The 1,207-nt window shown below is 49.8% G+C and overlaps 1 protein-coding gene across 1 annotated transcript in view; it reads left to right on the plus strand.

The window, feature by feature from the left end:
• Positions 1-1,207, plus strand: part of LOC106530678 (NADH dehydrogenase [ubiquinone] iron-sulfur protein 8, mitochondrial) — a gene marked incomplete at its 5' end in the record, with an annotated part of 25,246 nt that overhangs the window by 20,775 nt on the left and 3,264 nt on the right.

Here is a 1,207-nt window from a genome sequence, read left to right on the forward strand (position 1 = left end):
GGACCCACCGGCACCCGCCATACCAAAGCAAAGCAGATCCAGGAAAGGGCACAGAGGTCCAGGCTCCCTGGGAACACCCCCACCCCCCAGGCCAAAACCCGACAGGCCCAGAGGCCCCGAGCCCCAACAGGCAGTCACCAGGCCAGGCCGGCACACACCCCAGCGCCCAGCCCCAGACCCCGGGAACCCCCAGCACGCCGGCGGCCAGCCGCACACCCCACCGGGGGGCCGAGTAGCAGCGGGACCCAGATAAACCAGCAGGAGGGTCAGCCCAGACCGCAGCCTGACAAATACCCAAACATACACAATCYCACCATCCCACCCTCATCCTCACCCCCACTCAAAGGACCAGTCCAAAGGAAGAGTTCTGAGCAGTTTATGAACTGAGAAATGAAATTCCTGCGTTCCTCCTCGAGACTTGCTGATCTGTTTACTGATTGGTGGGTTTTTATGTTGTCATATCTGTCTGATATATTTTCATTGCTCAATGAGCTGAGCTTGAAACTACAGGGAGAGCATGATGACATTTTCTGCAAGTGGAAACGTTTTTACTAGGGATGCACCGATACCGATACCAGTATCGGGTATCGGTCCGATACCATGTGCGTTAACTCGTACTCGTACTTATAAAAGTGCTCCGATACTACAGGACCCGATACCAACTTCGTTTCGCTCAGTTTGTGCATAGACACTAAACCAGTAGGCGGCGGAGTCACGCAACAGACTTAATGCCAGCCGCATAAAAAAACAGAAGAAGACAACGACCACGTTAGCCGAGCTGAACAAACTTTAACAAGCAAGCAGTTTGTAGAGGAGGCGTTATGTCAGCGGTGTGGAGGTATTTTTAGGTGATTGAAGGTGACAGCAGTAAGGCCGACCGCAAATTATGTTCAGGAAAGTTGTCCAGAGGAGGAAAAAACCCTAGCAGCTTTAACACAAGTAACTTCATAAAACATCTAAAAAACCAACACGACAGCGAGTTCAAGCAGTTTTCTCAAGGGAGCAGGAAACAACAACAACCAACTTTGCAGCAAACTCTGCTGAAGCGGGAGAAAATGTCCAGAGACAACCCTCGCGCTGTGAAAATCACAGAGGCTCTTGCTCTACAAGTGCTTAAGTAAAGCAAGTATTTTGCTTCTTATTCCTTTCACAACAACATATAAATGTGACGTAGGATTCTCTGTTCTAACAAAAATAAAGACAAAAT

This window comes from Austrofundulus limnaeus, unplaced genomic scaffold (assembly GCF_001266775.1).
Source record: "Austrofundulus limnaeus strain Quisiro unplaced genomic scaffold, Austrofundulus_limnaeus-1.0 Scaffold546, whole genome shotgun sequence".
Classification (NCBI taxonomy): Eukaryota; Metazoa; Chordata; class Actinopteri; order Cyprinodontiformes; family Rivulidae; genus Austrofundulus; species Austrofundulus limnaeus.